The sequence below is a fragment of the Anabrus simplex genome, chromosome 14 (assembly GCF_040414725.1).
Source record: "Anabrus simplex isolate iqAnaSimp1 chromosome 14, ASM4041472v1, whole genome shotgun sequence".
Classification (NCBI taxonomy): domain Eukaryota; kingdom Metazoa; phylum Arthropoda; class Insecta; order Orthoptera; family Tettigoniidae; genus Anabrus; species Anabrus simplex.
Window position 1 is genome coordinate 85,131,935 of NC_090278.1, and position 19,344 is coordinate 85,151,278.

The window sequence follows — 19,344 nt, forward strand, 5'->3', positions numbered from 1 at the left end:
CAGTAATTGAAAATGAGGACTTTTCCTATTTTTGAAAGTCACAACCTGGCTTTTAACCCCGTTTATCATCATACCATTGCCTACTGTCCATCTCACAACATTATCGAGGTCATTTTGCAGTTGCCCACAATCTTGTAACTTATTTATTACTCTGTACAGAATAACATCACCTGCAAAAAGCCTCATCTTTGATTCCACTTCTTTACACATATCATATAAGAAACCGTAAAAGTCTAATAATACTGCCTTGAGGAATTCCCCTCTTAATTATTACAGAGACAGATAAAGCTCCGTCTACTGTAATTCTCTGAGTCCTATTTTCTAGAAACAGAGCCACCCATTCTGTCACTCTTTTCTCAAGTCCAATTGCACTCATTTTTGCCAGTAGTCTCCCATGATCCACCCTATCAAATGCCCACCATAGGTCAATCGTGATACAGTCCAACTGGCCTCCTGAATCCCGGATATCTGCTATATTTTGCTGGAATCCTACAAGCTGAGCTTCAGTGGAACAACCTTTCCTAAACCCAAACTGCCTTCTATCAAACCAGTTATTAATTTTTCAAACATGTCTTTTATAATTAGAAACATTGCTTTCCCAACGTTTACATGCAATGCATGTCAAACTGAATGGACTGTAATTTTTAGCTTTATGTCTATCACCCTTTCCTTTATACACAGGGGCTACTATAGCGACTCTCCATTCATTTGGTATAGCTCCTAAATGCAAACAATAATCAAATAAGTACTTCAGACATGGTACTATATCCAACCCATTGTCTTTAGCATATCCCCTGAAACCTTATGAATTCTAGCTGCTTTTCTAGTTTTCAACTTTTGTATCTTACTGTAAATGTCATTCTTGTCCTAGGTAAATTTTAACACTTCTTTAGTATCACTTACCTCCTCTGTCTGCACATTATCCTTGGAACCAACAATCTTTACATACGGCTGACAGAATACTTCTGCCTTTTGAAGATCCTCGCATACACACTCTCCTTGTTCATTAATGATTCCTGGAACCTGTTTCTGCCTTAAAGTACCTATACATACTCTTCCATTCTTCACTAAAATTGTATGGCTGTCAATTATGCTGACTTCTTTGCTAGATTCAATTTCCTAGTAAGTTCCTTCAATTTCTCCTTACTTCCAGAGCCATTTCTAACTCAATCTCTTTCCAACTTGCATCTCCTTCCTAGTCTCTTTACTTCTTTGTTATACCGTAATATAGTGGATCTTTACCATTCCTTACCACTTTTAAAGGTACAAACCTATTTTTCACATTCCTCAACAATTGCTTTAAACCCATCCCAGAGTCTGTTTACATTTTTATTTACCGTTTCCCACCAATCATAGTTACTTATTAAAAACTCCCTCATGCCTGTTTTATCAGCCATATGGTACTGCTTAATAGTCCTAATTTTTATATCTTCCTTTCTTACACATTTATTTTTAACTAGCTGACCCGACAAATGTTGTTCTGTCAAAAATAAATTACAATGGAAGGAACTCGAATTCAGTCTGTACTGCACGCAAAAATCAGAATAATGCAAATGATTACGTTATCAACATCGAATGAGTTAATTTTCTACTGCTACCAAAAGTTAATAACAAACTACTGGAAAAATGTATTTTCATTACCTGCAATATGAATATCTTGATTGTGAATAAGGAAATGCTGAAATAGGTCACAGCATATCACTACCTAGAAATTACCCTGATAGACTAACATAGATGTGAACTGTTCAGCAGGTCTATATTTTTTGGATATTTGTAAGGAAATATATGGAATCTGTTCTTGTTCCTGAAACTAATGAGTACAATGGATCTGGTGGTGGAATCAATGGCACTAATTTCATTTTGCCATTTGCGCAACACAATCCAGCGGCTTCATTTTTGTATTTCATTGCCTTACAATATTGGCACACTGAGTTCATAGATACAATAGCAACGCACTGGTAGGCACTGTAGTCAATCGAAACATCGTAACTGAAAGCAGCTCGATTCAAAGTTGCAAGATTATTAGCTGAACGACGCGCTGCACGGGTTTGTAATATCCCAATCCTTTCAGTTTCATTTCACTCTTCACGTTGTTGTGCAGTTCGATTAAACTGAAAATTAGCTTGGCTTGTAGTATGTGGAGTTCTTCGACCAAAGTTGCTTCGCCCGCGTCTAATAGGCGGCATGAGTCTTGAAATGAGTATACTGTACATGGAAGCACACACAAAATAAACCACTCAACCGAAGAAATAGATGAACTTGTTTGTTGAGAATCAAATATTTAAAAACAATCAGGATAGACAAAGGTCTCCAACTATAACAAAACACAACACTGCATGCGACTATCTGGAGAGCGTATGTTTGGGAGATCCGTACCAGCAGTCGAGCCAGCCAGCGGATAATATAGTGGATCTTTACCATTCCTTACTACCTTTAAAGGTACAAACCTATTTTTACATTCCTCAACAATTGTTTTATATATATATTAAATTGGCACCGTTGGCGACGGGGGCCGGGCTCGCTACTGCGGGCACCGCTGACGACGGGCTGCGCTAACGTTAGCCTTGCTCGCAGACGGATTTCAGTTGTACTATAAGGTAGGGGAAATTGGGCAGAGTTAAAAGGTCACTCCTAGAAAGCTTTCTTGCATAATTTAAAGAGTATTAATACCCCGCGTAGGTATATAAGGACATCACACTCTCCTCAGCTTCATTATGTGTGCATTAACACCACCTTTGAGCTGGTTCGTTCAAAGTGCCGAGTTGGCGGAGCTGCCGATTGACTGATGTGAAAATGGGAAACTACGGAAAACCATCTTCACGGCTGCTGACAGTGGGGTTCAAACCCACTATCTCCCGGATGCGAGCTCACAGCTGCGCGCTCCTAACCGCATGGCCAACTCGCCCGTTAATAAGTTAATTGATATAGCCTACTACTATACTACTTATTTGTGTGATTTTTTAAATTCCTACAACACCCTAACAGGATGAAAATTGCTGGTTATTACTGCAAACAGAATAACGCACAAGAATTAAACAATTCTTAACTGCAGTTAATAACTCGTTACGGGGAAATAATCAACTTTATTCACCTCTTTGCTGCAAACGTCACAGGAGCAACTCCTGTAACCACTTTTTAATTAAAGTCGAGTTGTAACCTGACACTTTCAGCATAATTCATACACTGAACAAACGGAAACACCAAAATATTCTCACAGAATGAAATGCAGTTCTTTTCCCCAGAAGTCAACGGATACTGTGTCATCTTCTGCCTTGTGACAAACTACGGGAGTGTTCACTGCAGGAGGTTCTTAAGGCATTTCGGAGAGAGTGGTTTATAGCTTCCCGATTTTAAAATTTTCGTAAAGACTGAACATAAGCCAGCAAATATTTTATTTTCTCGAAATATACTGAAAGGCATTTTTAACCGATTTAGGGATAAAAGTAAGAATTATATAGGTTTTAACGTCAATTCAGACATTTTTAAGCACAATAGTAGTACAGTTTCTAAATAAATACATGAAACGTGTATATACAACTTCATTTTTAGTCATTTCTTCAAGAACAAAATACGTCTTTCCCTAAAATCTGAGGGCTGGTGATTACATCCCTCCACAGAGTTGGCGCCATGAAGCGAGACATGTCACACCCCCGAATCCACATATATGGGAAAAGCAGTAAGAGGAGAAGAAGAATATTTTTTGTTTTATATATTTTATTTTAAATTTTTCATCAAATAATATATAAACATAAATTTCTTCATTTTCACAAAAAACAGGAAATTTATAACTAATCAGTAGCTAACAAACAATTTAACCACCTAAAACAAAAAATCAAGGACAACTTACATAAAGGCAATACTACTGTACAGTAATTGTGGGTAAAACTGAAGACAGCATTTTTTCAGAGATGATAAATTCAATATTGTCAAGAAAGACCGCACTAATACCATCCAAAAGAATCTCAAATAAATACTCAAAAATCCTCAGTTCTTGTTAAATGAACAGCAGACACTGCAATTGATTAACATGAACCCCAAAATACCAACTGCAAGAGCACTCCTTAAAATACACAATATAAACAGGGCCAATGACTTTCGATGTGACGCCTCTTTAAACAACAAGCATCATCCTCATCATCAAAATAAACATACCGGACTTGTGTCTAGGAGCAGCCATAATCGGCTTTAATAGACTTCTGCAGTGTTTTGGGGGTCCACTTCATGAAAGAGTGAATTAGTTATGTGAATTAACTGCTTTATTGCACATTGCAGTGAACTTTTTATGCTTGCACAATGGACAATTTCGTATGTAGTGAGTGTAATAAATTTTTCAATTATAGGAAAACTTTAAATCATCACGTAAGAACAAAGCACACTAACAAAAATCCTAAATTTTCGTGCGATTTGTGTAGTTTTACCTCTCACACAAAATACAATTTAGAACGACATAAAAATTCACAACATAAGACTGCGAAGTGTGAACAACCTCAAGTAAAATGTCCGCTTTGTGTAGAAGAATGTGCTACAAAATCCGATATGGTGGCACATTTTATTAATTTTCATGAGATTCGTATCGCAAAGGAAAGTTTAAAATTTGCGAATGAAGAGGATTTCCTTAAGTGGAAACGTGAAAAAGAAAATTAGCAAGTGTGTGAATTTGTTGTATGTCGCTCCAAGTACGAATGTAAAGATGGTTCCTCTAAAATGAAATACAGGTGCCACAGGGATGGGACCTTTAACTCAAGGGGTAATCATGAGCGTCACCAGAAAGTACTTGGAAGCAACAAGATAAGTGGTCATTGTGCAGCAAATATTGATGTTACTTTTCAGTCTGGAGAAGTGCATGTTTCATTTTGTGCAACTCATGTAGGCCACCAAGAAGAGTTAGGTCGCATGAGATTATCGCTGTCGGAAAGAAATGACTTAGCGAGGAAGATTGCGATGAAAATTCCTTTCGATAGAATCCTTGATGAGGTTAGAGATTCTATTGGTGAAACTGACATTGAACGCATTCATTTTCTGACCAGAAAAGATCTATTTAACATTGAGCAAGAGTACAATTTAAAATCTGAAGCTGTGCGGCATGAGAATGATTGTACGAGTGTCGAAGCATGGATTCGTGAAATGGACGAACGTGGAGGAATAGTACGCTTTTACAAGGGTCAAGACATGTCTTCTATGCTGTACCCTCAATTAAAACCAGAGGACTTCGTTCTAATTATAATGCATGAGGCGCAGCAAGAAACGTTACTACGATACGGCGACAAGTTCACTTGTATTGACAGCACACATGGTTTAAATAAGTACGAATTTGAACTAACTACCCTCCTAGTCGTAGATGGCAAGTTCCAAGGATTTCCATGCGCGTTCATGCTATCAAATAGGACGGATGCATTTGTGATGGAAGTGTTTTACAGAGTTATTAAAGAGGCTCTGCAAGTGACACTACAGCCAAAAGTGTTCATGTCAGACATGGCAGAAACATTTTACAGTGCCTGGCTATGCGTAATGATGCCTGCCAAATTCCGCCTGTTCTGTTCGTGGCATGTTGACCGTGCTTGGAGGAAAAACCTTTCTAAAGTTAAAGGCCGAGAGAAACAGGTGGAGGTGTACAAGGAGCTCAGAGTATTGTTGGAGGAAAGAGACGAGGCTGCTTTTTCGAGAATGCTCTATCAAGAAATAAATAAATTAAAAAGTGACCCTGACACAAGAGATTTTGGTATTTATTTCGAGGCCAATTATGAACACTCTGCAAGTAGCTGGGCTTATTGTAAACGTCTCAATGCCGGCCTCAACACTAACATGCATCTAGAGCGCATGCATGGAGTAATTAAACACATATACATGGAGGGTAAGAAGCCTAAGAGACTGGACATCGCAATCCATATCCTCATGCGATTTGTGAGAGATAAACTTTATGACCGCCTTATTTACATGAATAAAGGCAAACACAAATAAACTCTCACAAATAAGACTAAGGCATGCCAATTCATTATCGTTACAACCAGGAGAAATTATTTGCAGTGAGGATGTATGGACTGTTCCATCCACGAAGAAAAGTGAACTGTACGAGGTCAGAAGAACGGGTGAAATGAATTGCGGCTGTGACCTGAAGTGTACAGAGTGCAATACCTGCATTCATTCATACGTTTGTACATGCCACGACTCTTCCATTAAATTTAATATGTGCAAACATATACACCTAGCGGCTAAATATATTGGTGGTGCTAATGAACACTATTTAGAATCAGATACAAATTTATAGTCATTCAGGAAGCACCTTCAAACGAAGAAAAGGACATTATTCTGAAGGAATTGCATAATCCCATGTAAAGAAGGCTAAGTGAGGACATAGAAGAGCACAAGGCCAAGCTTCGAGAAAAATTTGAAAGCATTCTCGCAACAATAGAATCACCAAAACATGTAGATATAATTGAGAAACAGCTCCAACCAATAATCCCAACTATACATGCCCATAGCACAAAAGCGATGATCAGCACACCACCTTCTACTTCAAGGGGGATAAAGTGTGAAACACAGTGACGATTATTTTCCACAAAAAAAGTCCCATAAGAAAACTTCTTCTTCCTTGTCAAGGCCTACTGGCCTACAGGCAATTGCTGCAAATTTGTTACTCCACTAAGAAAAATGTGTTATAGGCCCTACTTCAGTACAATTGTTGGCTGCACCTGAGCAGTACTGGTGGAGATGTTCCATTTTTTCTTCTTCTTCTACTTCTCTCTCCCTCTTGTGTGGACTCCCTCTTTTTCTTGATCCCAAAGCGCCCTTCATGCTGCTGCTGGGAAGATTCTGTGTTGGCACAGAATTGGGTTTTAGCCTAAAAAAAGTTTATTGAAACAAAGTTAATATTCATATTAATTATACACATTGCTTTTTGAATAAGCCCATGTTATAGTACTATGAAATGCAAAACTGGTAGGCTATAATAATACAGCATATAAATTACAAGAATATGATGAACTGTTATGAAATACCAATCAATTTCATAGTAGTTGTGTAACAGCCCAAGATGTATTATTATTATATTATTATTTCTTGTGGTCCATGGTGTGGGTTACTGCAGTCACCGCCTAGTTCGAGAACCACAGGCAACGGCTGAGTTGCCTATAACATGGTCCTCAGACTCGAGATACCCTAACATATTCCAAGTCATGGCCTGCTTTGTGCTCAGGTGGCTAGGACCCGTCAGGGGAGAGGTCGTCACTAGGACTATAAGTAAGGTAGCATCCTGCTTCACAGAATCGACCTACCTTGGAACATTTCAAGTAAGCCTCGGACCTATGGAAGTAACGGAGTCCAGGATACAGGCATACAATAGAGAAAGAATGGGTGGCATACAGTGACGCAGCAGTAAAAGCAGGAAGGAAATGCCTAGGAACAACCCTCTCTAAAGGTAGTGAAAAGCAAAATATTGTCGGAATGACAGAGTGAAGGCAGTTTTCAGCGTTCAATTACCACGGGCCAAGTCCTCAGTGTATCTGTGCTCCATGCGGTGGAGCTTGTCATAGGTATCGCACACTTATCTGTCCTCAGAGAAAATAATTGCTGACATGTTTCTGCTGCAACTAATATTTACTCCCCGTTGTGAGTAGTGAAATGTTGTTTGGTGCCTTTATTATATTATAATAATAATAATAATAATAATAATAATAATAATAATAATAATAATAATAATAATAATAATAATAATAAATTGCAAGATACTATGCTGTAATGTGCAAAATATTCATGTTCAAATTATGCTCATGTTTTTCTAGTGTAACTTAAAGGATTTATGAACTGTAATTTAATCTTATGACCATTGACTGCAATAAAATACTAAGTTATTATTATTATTATTATTTAACTCACAGAGGCTTGCAGACTGAACGCTGAAGGGCTTAACTGCCTGTAGCTATGTATGTATGTAATATTCATTTTCTCTATTTCAAGCAATAAAGGGAAGTTAGTTTTATACACAAGAACTATTTAACTTCATAAAGCATAAAATTACAGGCCAGTCAGTTTGACATGCATTGCATGTACGCTTTGGGAAAGCATTCTTTCTGAATATATTAGACATGTTTGCAAAATTAATAACTGGTTTCATAGAAGGCAGTTTGAGTTTAGGAAATGTTATTCTACTGAAGCTCAACTTGTAGGATTCCAACAAGATATAGCAGATATCCTGGATTCAGGAGGTCAAATGGACTTTATTGCGATTGACCTATGTAAAGCATTTGATAGGGTAGATCATGGGAGACTACTGGAAAAAATGAGTGCAATTGGACTAGAAAAAAAGAGTGACTGAATGGGTGATACGGTGGTTCAGGTGAAGTGGGGCTGGTGACTGAGGTGAAGGCTCACTGCGGGGCGCTGGAACCAACACATCACTTTGCTCTACGTAGCCTGGCCCGAACTCAGTCATGATAATGCCAAGTGGAAACCACGTGAGTAGGCCTACTGAAGGGGGAACAAACCTGGCTAGGTTCGGGCCAGGGGCGGACCGCTGGATGGACGACTGAGGGGCGTGGTCTCTGCTACGGAGAGCCTAAGTTGTGGGAGGACAATGTATGGCTGTATGGCTCACCACGGATGGTAAGAACGACGCTCAGGACCCTAGAAGGGCCAAAAAACCTATGATTGATTGAAATATGTTTGCTTAAAAAGAGCCAATTTCAAAAATTTCGATATCAAGGGAAGCCATGGAAGCTCCAATAGAGCATATCCAGAAGCAAGCCCAAGATGAAGAAATGGAGACAGAAGTCCCAATTGGACAGGCTGTCGCTGATTCAAAACAAGAAATGGTAACAGAAGCTCCAGTAGAGCAGACTGCTACTACAAGCAAAGCAGAACGTCCATAGAAACAGAACTGAAGATTTCTGCCTCGAAAATCAACAGATTTCATATCGACAGACCACCTCGCAACAGTGCATATTACAAGGAAAGGAAGGGAGCGAGGAAGGAGGCCAAAATAGCGACTGGAACTTGGACGGAGAAGAAGCCAAGGAACAGGGATCGGCGAGAGGCTATCCCTCCGACAATGCCCAAAAGGCTGAGGCCAGGGGATAGTATGCCATCAAGTTCGGCTACAAAACCGCCCGCCAAAAACCAGAAAGAAGAGACGGTCATGTCCTTTTCGGAAAGACTAACTTCAATCAAGGTAGCAATAATACCTTAAACCTCTCCAGATGGGAAACTGAAGGAGGATGACGTGAAGAAACTTACATTTGCTCTGATAGCGCAAATGAAACCGCTTTACATAAAATCAGCTTCATGGTCCGTATCGCACTTCAATATATTCACAATTAAGTATTTATTTTCCACCTAGTCGATACAATGATTGCTTAAGGCAATTTTTAATGGTCAAAAGTGGTACATGTTTCGTATATTATCAACATCTTCAGCCACATAACACTGTTTAGATGAAAAATGTATAAAATTGACAAAGTAATGATTTAGAGGAAGTGTCCTTAAAATTAACATAAGATTGACAAGATTAAAACAAACAAATAACTCAAGAGAAAATATATAAATTATTTCTACAATAGAAAGCAGTCGTCAAGGAAACACTTGTACAATATTCCATAGAGAAATTGTCCTAATAAATATTCTTTTCTTAATGATTCATGAAAAAAGATCAATTTATAAATTAAAAATTATACAATTTATAAGTAATTATCGAAATGAAGAAATCCTGATATCACAGTGCGGCTCTTATTATTAATGTAGATGAAGATATAACTAATTCCTAGTTGTCAAATCTTATTAAGCCTGCTTTCCTTTGGAATAGTAACTCCTGTCATTCTTTCACAGTTTTGCGCCGGGTGTAATATTGATGATGCGTTCTTCCTTGCTCTTGCCACAGGTCATAAATTTACCAACATAGAACAAGACCTGACCATCATAAAAAAGTTAAAAAAGGGCAGCTTAATGAACACATATGAAGACCTGTACATTCATCTAGACCAACTTGTAAAGAAAAATGATAACCTTAATGAGGCTGTAGAATATAAGAATCCATTATATTATCAAATTCTAGTATATTTGAAAATGCTTGAGAAGGATCACGAAAAAAGAATTGGAATTTCTCCTCCTACAGATAGCCCTACAACTTATTCCTCCTCAGTTGAAGCTATAGGTGACAGCAAGGAAGTTCTTGACACACCTATATCCCCCGCTCCTCCACCTCCTCAGGTGCAAGAGCAAGGAAGAACGCATCATCAATATTACACCCGGCGCAAAACTGTGAAAGAATGACAGGAGTTACTATTCCAAAGGAAAGCAGGCTTAATAAGATTTGACAACTAGGAATTAGTTATATCTTCATCTACATTAATAATAAGAGCCGCACTGTGATATCAGGATTTCTTCATTTCGATAATTACTTATAAATTGTATAATTTTTAATTTATAAATTGATCTTTTTTCATGAATTATTAAGAAAAGAATATTTATTAGGACAATTTCTCTATGGAATATTGTACAAGTGTTTCCTTGACGACTGCTTTCTATTGTAGAAATAATTTATATATTTTCTCTTGAGTTATTTGTTTGTTTTAATCTTGTCAATCTTATGTTAATTTTAAGGACACTTCCTCTAAAGCATTACTTTGTCAATTTTATACATTTTTCATCTAAACAGTGTTATGTGGCTGAAGATGTTGATAATATACGAAACATGTACCACTTTTGACCATTAAAAATTGCCTTAAGCAATCATTGTATCGACTAGGTGGAAAATAAATACTTAATTGTGAATGAAACCGCTGTCAGATGGATGCCTTTCAGGCTTCCTCGAATCTCCGAGGCTGGAAAGTGGAGCAGTGGTACTGATCTGTGTAAATCCAGAAACTAAAAGCTGGCTGGAACAGAGATATGGAAAGCAAAAAGAAAATCTTGGAGACCGTTCTGTGAGAAAGTGGAAGCACACAATGAAACAGCAAGGCTCCAGAAGATTCTGAAATCAACCCATATAAATCACATGTCTTGAAGAACATCTGAAAATGAACTATAGGAATAAGAACATTTTCATTTTAACGGACAGCCAAGCGGCCATTAAGGCACTAGAGGCAGTCCGGATAATATCCAGAATTGTCTGGTATTGCCACTCATTTCTTCTGAAGCTCTCAAAGTACAACATTGTCAAAATAACATGAGTACCAGGCATAAATGTATAGAAGAAAATGAAAAGGCAGATAAACTGGCTAGGAAAGTGGCAGAAACACATTTTGTAGGCCCGGAACCTGTATGCGGGATTTCCTATGGACAAGCCCGACACTACACAGGAAAATGGGTACAAAAGAGACAAATGGAGAACTGGAAAATTACTCCAGGATGCAGGCTTGCAAAGGAACTGAAAAAGGATTAAACAAGAAGCATACTGAAGAGTTGTTGAAACTCAACAGAGGAAATATAAGATGGGTAGTAGACCTGTTGACAGGATACTGCCATCTGAAAAAAAAAACCTACATAGAATTGGAGTAATAAGAGACAACATATGTAGGAAATACAATGAAGCAGAGGAATCAGCTGAACACATACTTTTCGAATGTGAGGCGTTGGGTAGAATCAGACTCTCTACTCTAGGACTACCAGGTGAAGTGAGAGGACAAATCCAAGAAGACCCAATAAGAACAACCTGCTGCTTTGTGAAGGGAGCAGGTATATCTAGGTGGGAATGAAGGAAAAACATGGTAGCAAAAGATCTTAGAGGTCGACACTAATTAGGAACTAATATTTAGAGGCCCCATGAAGAAAACAAGAATGGGTGGCTATATTTCTAGAAAATAGAACTCAGAGAATTAGAGTAGGCAAAGCTTTTTCTGACCCTGTAAAAATCAAGAGGGGAATTCCTCAGGGCAGTATTATTGGACCTTTATATTTTCTTATATATATAAATGATATGTGTAAAGAAGTGGAATCAAAGATAAGGCTGTTTGCTGATGATGTTATTCTGTACAGAGTAATCAATAAGTTACAAGATTGTGAGCAACTGCAAAATGACCTCGATAATGTTGTAAGATGGACAGTAGGCAATGGTACGATGATAAACGGGGTTAAAAGTCAGGCTGTCAGTTTCACAAATAGGAAAAGTCCTCTCAGCTTTAATTACTGCATTGATAGGGTGAAAGATCCTTTTGGGGATCATTGTAAGTATCTAGGTGTTAATATAAGGAAAGATCTTCATTGAGATAAACACATAAATATGATTGTAACTAAAGGGTACAGATCTCTGCACATGGTTATGAGGGTATTTAGGGGTTGTAGTAAGGATGTAAAGGAGAGGGCATATAAGTCTCTGGTAAGACCTAAACTAGAGTATGGATCCAGCGTATGGGACCCTCACCAGGATAACTTGATTCTCAAGAACCGGAAAAAGTCCAAAGAAAAGCAGCTCGATTTGTTCTGGGTGATTTCCAACAAAAGAGTAGCGTTACAAAAATAATGCAAAGTTTGGGCTGGGAAAATTTCGGAGAAAGGAGACGAGCTGCTCGACTAAGTGGTATGTTACAAGTGATAAAAATCATGTTGGGTCCATACTGAATCTCAGTTATGTTCCGAGCTGTCAGTGGAGAGATGGCATGGCATGACATTAGTAGACGAATAAGTTTGACTGGTGTCTTTAAAAGTAGGAAAGATCACAATATGAAGATAAAGCTGGAATTCAAGAGGACAAATTGGGGCAAATATTCATTTATAGGAAGGGGAGTTAGTGATTGGAATAACTTACCAAGGGAGATGTTCAAGAAATTTCCAATTTCTTTGCAATCATTTAAGAAAAGGCTAGGGAAAAAAACCAATAGGGAATGTTCCACCTGGCCGACTGCCCTAAATGCAGATTAAGAGACTGAGTGATTGATTCATGACTTACCCCTGACTAAAGTGCCGAGGATTCCTAAAATCTGTGGATTGGAAGTGATCTCAACATATCTTGTATGTATGTAGGTAGGTCCCTTCCATTGATCACACCTAAAACATAAAAAAAGCCAAATTAAAGTCAAACCTATGAGTGCAATCTCTGCACCGCCACTAATATTTCACAATATTGGAATTTACTTACACTGGTTTGCCTCGAGGAAAGCAGAAGAAAGAGTTTATTCTACTGACGGAGGGCCTATAACACATTTTTCTTACTGGAGTAACAAATTGATTACACTCACTACATACGAAATTGTCCATTGTGCAAGCACAAAAAGTTCACTACAATGCGCAATAAACCACTTAATGCACGTAACTAATTCACTGTTTCATGAAGTGGACCTCCAAATACTGCAGAAGTTTATTAACACAGTCTGAACACAGCAGCACGATTTAAAAGCAATACTGGCTTCGCGAAAAGCTGCAACCAACAACAAACAAAACAGAGCTTCTTCTTCTCCTTGCCCCACACGTGGCGCGCAATAGCTAGGTAGGCGGTACTAAACGCCGAGGTTTCTCGAGCAGTCACGAGCAAAGCCGATGATGGCTGCTCCTTCGACATTCCCTAGACTCAAGTCCCATACTCTAGAAACATACTCTAGTTGGGGCCTTACCAGATATTATATACCATCCCCCTTGCATCCTTCATACAACTCCTAAATATACTGTCCTCAACACCATCTGAAGAGATCTGTACCCTTTATTTACAACCCCGTTTATGTGATTACTCCACCTGTGTTTACGAATCCGAGCCTGTCGTAAGAAGCGAGTGTAAGGAGACCATAGGGGCTCTCAGCTTGGCAGTATGGGTTGTTGACTACGAGACGCCTAGCTGAGTCTTACATTACGTCCACTTGTGCTAGGCTCCTAGCACTCGTCTTTCCTATTCGAACTCTCTTGGCTAGTTGTCGTGCTCTTCCGTACCCCACTGTATTGTTTCGAATAAAACACTTTCAACCTACACTCGTACGCTTAAAGGCGGGTTCGGCCTTGTTAACAATGACAGGCATTTTTTTTTTTTCATTTCAGGTGTGGCCATCAGTCTGAGCTCATCTTGCCTTCTTCTTATCCTTCTTTCCCGCTTTTCCTCTAGTAATAGTGGTGGTGGTGTTTTTTTTTTTTTTTTTGCTAGTGGCTATACGTCGCACCGACACAGATACGTCCTTTGGCGATGATAGGCTAGGGAAGGGCTAGGAATGGGAAGGAAGCGGCCGTGGCATGAATTAGGTACAGCCCCAGCATTTGCCTGGTGTAAAAATGGGAAACCACGGAAAACTTATCTTAGGGCTGCCGACAATGGGGGGTTCGAATCCACTGTCTCCCCAATGCAAGCTCACAGCTGCACGTCCTAACCGCACAGCCATCTCGCGCTGTAGCACAAAAAAATCCTGTTTTCTAAATCAGTCGATCGCTGTTTTCTACCCTTTCACATCTGTGATTTATTTAACTTAATTCCGTTCGTACTTTGTTTCTCCACGCTACACAAAAAAGTCTTCGTTGAAAGAGGAATTAAAAAAAAAAAACGGAACAAAGACAGACAGGCGGAGGGGAAAATCCAGTAGTAACCAGGTTGGAGAACGGTAACTAAATAAATCTTTAATTACCGTTACGAACGATAACGCAATAATGCTTCGTGTGGCCGAAAGGAATTAACGTTATATCCCCTGCCAAAAGTTCGATCTTCCACCCCGCCCTTTACCGTCTGTTCTTCTGTTGGCACTGTGGTTTCAGACCAGGTCTGTTATCTCAATCTCCGAGTGAATACACACTGTACTTCCTACATTAATTGAAGTAAGATGGCCTTCTCTCAAAACATACACCCTGGTATTGTGACTCTTCCTTATTTGGAGTAGTTTTCTTTTTCCTCGTTTTTTGACTGGGTACGTAATGGTGTTGGTTCTGTAATCACTTCCCGCCGTGGTTGGGGGTGGTAGAATACACCCACGGTATCCCCTGACTGTCTTACAGGGGACCGAGGAGCGATCACGCGTTCCCTACCCGAATCTGGCATTGCTTCTACTTTCTTTTGTCAGGCTCAAGTAGTAATGCGCTTTAACGATCATGCCCACTAGGCTCAATTGCTCAAAGTATGGAGGCATGATTATTCTTATTATTCTTATTATTAATTCACTTATTTTATTATTTCTATTGTAGTCATTTATGGACAAGATTTAATAACCAGTGGTTTAATTTTCTCCTATTGTTTATTACTTTCCAAAGTCTTTCATAATTTCGCTTTCCTTTTGCTCCTTCCTTCCTTCCATCCGGATAATTATCACTTTTCGTCTTTTCTTTCTCTTGGAAGCACTTGAAATTTTGTATTAGGTTTGTGATAGTCGTTCTATCCTCTATTATGTTACCCTCATTTCTTAAGAGTCTTCTGATGACCATTTCATTATATGTATACAGCCGATGAGCCTAACTCTTTCTGGTCCTATTTAACATATTATTTCCTCTGTCTTCATTTTAGGTCTGTAGTGATCACTAGGAGCCTCCGTGGCTCAGGCGGCAGCGCGCTGGCCTCTCACCGCTGGGTTCCGTGTTTCAAATCCCGGTCACTCCATGTGAGATTTGTGCTGGACAAAGCGGAGGCGGGACAGGCTTTTCTCTGTGTACTCCGGTTTTCCCTGTCATATTTAATTTCTGCAGCTGTCTCCAATGTCATTTCATTGCATCTGTCAGTCATTAATCATTGCTCCAGAGGAGTGCGACACGCTTCGGCAGCCGGTACAGTTCCTATCCCCGCCGCTGGATGGGGGCTTCATTCCATTCCCGATCCGGTCGAATGACTGGAAACAGCTTGTGGATTTTCAGGGACCTTCACTGTTACGTGTAATTTGGGTTTTCTGTTTTCAGTGGTTCCCATTCCTTGCTCAGAATCTTTCTCTTTCTAATTTCATGGAGAACATACATTTCGTAGCGTAGATATCTTCTCTTTGTATATATTGAATAAGTAGGTGAAAACGTGGATATCGTATAGTGATCGCATTTTAGGATGTAATTTACTTAAGAATTTTAAAATAGGGACGGAGGGGTGAATTAGAGAAAAGAAGTTAAGAAAGAATATGCTATAGAAATGTACTAATAAAAAATTACATAAATGACTCCGGAAACTAGGTTTCTTTTCCTTATTGATTTTATTTGTTAATTTGCAATTTGCTTTACGTCACACCGACGCAGTAGGTCTTATTTCGACGATGTAATAGTAAAGGACAAGGAGTGGGGAAGAAGCGACCGTGGCCTTATTTGCTTAGTGTAAAAATAAGAAACCATGGAAAACCATCTCCAGGGCTGCCGGCAGTGGTATTCAAACCCACTATCTCCCGAATGCAAGCTGACAGCCACTCGTTCGGTTCGATTTATTGAACAGTGTCTTTTCAACATACATTAATCCTTTATTTTAACCTATTATGTTAGTTTGCTTAATTCGAAAAGAGAAATTCTCCTACGGCTGATGGTATGTTCAGATGTACCCAGTTTTCATCTTGATAGAACTTGTGTTTTATTGATTCTTCGACATCGCCTAAATCAGGAAGAGACCGGGCGAGTTGGTCGTGCGCGTAGAGGCGCGCGGCTGTGAGCTTGCATCCGGGAGATCGTGGGTTCGAGCCCCACGGTCGGCAGCCCTGAAGATGGTTTTCCGTGGTTTCCCATTTTCACACCAGGCAAATGCTGGGGCTGTACCTTAATTAAGGCCACGGCCGTTTCCTTCCAACTTCTAGGCCTTTCCTGTCCCATCGTCGCCATAAGACCTATCTGTGTCGGTGCGACGTAAAGCAACTAGCAAAAAAAAAAAAATCAGGAAGAGAAGAATTGAAATAACATTTTTTTGAAAGCATCGATACATTTACTGTAGCCTACATCCTTTTTTTTTTTTGACTATTAATCTTTCTGTAATTTGGATTATTATTAGGTAAAGTAATTTCATGTTAGTGGAAAGAAAGCTTGCCCTTTTCTCTTTTGGATTTGCGCAGGGTTCGCTGTTTCAATCACGGTACGAGACTTGGCTCATCAGTCGGCTTTTCTGTATGCTCGTTGACGATTTCACCATCATTGTTTAAGTGACCCTCTTCGTCTTCGGCCATCAGTGTGCAGGCGAAGTGCATTGCCTACGGTAGTGTGAAGTGCTGCTCGCAGGATATGCCCATTCAGGCATGTTCTCGTTGGCTGCAGCCACGCCTCGGATGGTGTCACGGATGCGATCTAGTAGGGGACATTCCCATTGGACGCACATATTTCCGATAGGGGTGTATCCTTGGTCAGGTTTTCACAATAAGATCTCCAGCTATTCTTCCTTATTTACCCTTTTCAGAAAGCGTTTGACTGCTGCATCTATATTTTTGTAATTGAGGAAATTTTCCATTGTAGTTGCTCGTTTTAACTTGCTGAGGGCCTGATTTCTCTTCGCTATCTGTCGACTGCATTCGGAATTCCACCATGGAGTAGAGAATCTTTTTGAGATGTTGGTTTGTTTTCGTTCAGGAATTGAAATGGCGCCAGCTAAATTAATGGTGTGTACGAAGGCGTTGTATTTTTCAAGCGTGGTTTTTTTATGTAACACAGAGTGTATATTTGCGTTTATTACCGTTCTGTATTTGACCCAGTCAGCGTTTTGAACGTTCCATTTAATAGTGGGTTTGACCAGTGAAGGACGAAATGCTAATCCGGCGAAATGATAGCATAGTGATTAGAACCCATTGGCAAGAATTTCCAATGAAAATCAGATGAGATATTAGAAGAACAAATGGTTAGGTCGACAGCGGAGGGACGTTGGCACGGTACTGGTAACAGGGTAGCCGATCCATCGTTTAACACACATAAATTGAACTCATCTACTATTTGTAAGACAGCCTCGCCATATGTATCATTTGTCTCGCAACCCCATGTTGTGCTATGTGCGTTATAATCACCACAAAAGAGGAAAGACGGCTCTGTCTGCTGCGTAAGCCGATACCATTCTTGAAGTTGAATTTTTGTTCGTGGTGGGCTATATAATGAGACCAATGTAATATCTTGGTTGTTAATGCGAACTCTTGCGGCCGTAAACCTGTGGGTGGGGGACGCAAACGGAGCATACACCCTGCCTGTTGTAAGATTCGACTAAAAGGGGCGACCAAGAGATGACAATTAGAACCATGAGACTACTTGTGATTAGTGCCATCATGCGGGGAACACTGTGGGTCGCCTTTACGTGCGTGTAGTACCACTATGTGAGGTACGCAATAGGTTTGTGATTAGTAGCAGCAGAGAGTGTGTTCACTGTGGGTTTACAGTACGTGTGATTACACGACCGGCTTACGTTGCCTGTGATTAGTACAGCTAGGTGAGAAACACAATGCGTTGGCCTTGCCTATGAGTGGCGCCATTATGTGAGAAACACCATAGGTCTGCTTTACCTGTGCGACGTACAGTACTTGTGAGTAGAGCCATAATGTGTGGAACACCGTGAGTCTACGCTACTTTTGATTAGTACCGCAACATGAGAAATACAATAGCGGTAAGTACCGGTATGGTGGGCTTTTGACCTGGATTTCGGACCACTTTAGACTACAAGTATCATCGATCGATTCAGTATTGTGGTTTGAAATCAGTCCCTTAGTCAGTAATACTATTGTTTTAAGATAGTTTGTGGGAAGGTGGGGCATTGCGGGTCGGGTCCACTGATTGTTCATCGTCGTCTTTTTGAATTCTAGTCAGTGAATTGATTTCGTAATTATTTTTAACTTTCAGTATCGTGAGTTGGATCTGCTGATTATTTTACATTCATATTCATCCATTCATTCTTAATCATCACGTTTTGAATTCGGGTCAGTGGATGAGTTTTGGACTTTTAAATTATCATTACATTTCGTCTCATTTCGTACCATTAGGGACCGAAGACCTAGATGTTAGGCCCCTTTAAATAAGGAGCGTCATATCATCATCACGTCCCGTCCTTCTTTTCCATATTTAAACCACTCAGTTCTGCCATGGTTAAAATTATCTATTTATGGTAGCTTTTAATGAAGCAATACCTGAGCTTGAAAACAAATAGTTACAATATTGAGGTCTAAGTTAATTTGTTGGAAAGATGAAGTGATCCTAAAGAGCGTTTACATTGCTGCAGTAGCTTGTCTGGACAAAGTTTGACTTCTGTGATGTTAATATTTTTAAGAAAGTAGAGGCTTTATTTACATTTGAAAGATGTTACATTTTTTGGTTTTGAAGAAATGATTATTGGTTTGAAATTCTCTATAATTTGACAAGCTTTTAATTTGGATAGCTTTGATGAAGAATTTTCTTCCCATAACAGTGAATTGCGTGATGCTGTTCTGATACTGATAATGATTGGAGTTTTGATGTAAACTTAAAACGGGTGTATTTCTCTGAAGTTAATTTAGATGCTGTTCCAAATACGGTCGAACCTCCATTACTCCAATTTTT

At 39.4% G+C, this 19,344-nt stretch overlaps 1 long non-coding RNA gene across 1 annotated transcript; it reads right to left on the reverse strand.

Annotated features, from left to right (window-relative positions):
- Nucleotides 1–6,312: 6,312 nt before the first annotated feature.
- Nucleotides 6,313–13,374, reverse strand: LOC137503006 (uncharacterized). The gene is made up of 3 exons (XR_011018982.1): nucleotides 13,064–13,374; nucleotides 12,875–12,972; nucleotides 6,313–6,838 (listed from the first exon to the last, which is right to left on the reverse strand). It is a non-coding gene; the product is annotated as an uncharacterized lncRNA (long non-coding RNA).
- Nucleotides 13,375–19,344: the final 5,970 nt, after the last annotated feature.